Raw genomic sequence first — 841 nt, forward strand, 5'->3', positions numbered from 1 at the left:
TTACATCTGTGTTCCTATGTTATTTTGTACTGTCCACCACTGATATTTCTGAGGGGCAAAGAACAGAAAGAGTAATTTGGATGACCCGGAGATAAAAATCTTGGATCAGTGATTAAAGGGAAACTTGTACATGTTTCAGTGTTTGGAGAGAGGTCAGGACGATGGGTGCGAACAGTTGCAGTCTGGTTCCTTGTTACTTTATGTAAGAATGTTTAGACGGCACCAGAACACTTTACTTCATTTGTGGTAAATGCCTGGCATTTTTGCCTGACTTGCTGCAGCTTGGTACAGGATTTTTATAGATGCTGTTGAAAAGACACAGGCAGGAGAAAAAAAAAGAAAAAGAAAAAAGAAAGAAAAGAAAGAAAGAAAGAAGAAAAGGAAGGACAGTCACATTGGGAAAAGGTAGAGAACCAAGCCTACAAGTGGATTCGGATCTTTTTCCAGGGAACATTAAAAGTTTTCAATTCTGTAAAAACGGGATTATGTAAGGATTATTTTGCTACTGTGGGATTTCCCAAGGCAGAAGACAGTGCTACCTCTGTGCTATCCTAGCTCTACTAAGCTGAGTGGTGGAACTTTAGAGCGGGGAAGTTATGACAGCAAACGCAATAGTATTTTGAGAAGCTGTAATTTTCCTGAATAGCTGCTTTGAACATACTGAGCCTAAAGTTACCTTTAGAAAATGTTCAGCTAATTGCATGAATTATGTATTGTCTTGGCTGGCTTAGTAGTATGGCTGTATTATGAAATAAGACTGGCTAGTGAAAAAGAAAAAAATTGCTGATCTGTTGCAAATTTTCAGTTTATTTACTTTGCTCATGACTTACTTCATCCGTGC

Source organism: Ahaetulla prasina, chromosome 1 (assembly GCF_028640845.1).
Source record: "Ahaetulla prasina isolate Xishuangbanna chromosome 1, ASM2864084v1, whole genome shotgun sequence".
NCBI classification, from domain to species: domain Eukaryota; kingdom Metazoa; phylum Chordata; class Lepidosauria; order Squamata; family Colubridae; genus Ahaetulla; species Ahaetulla prasina.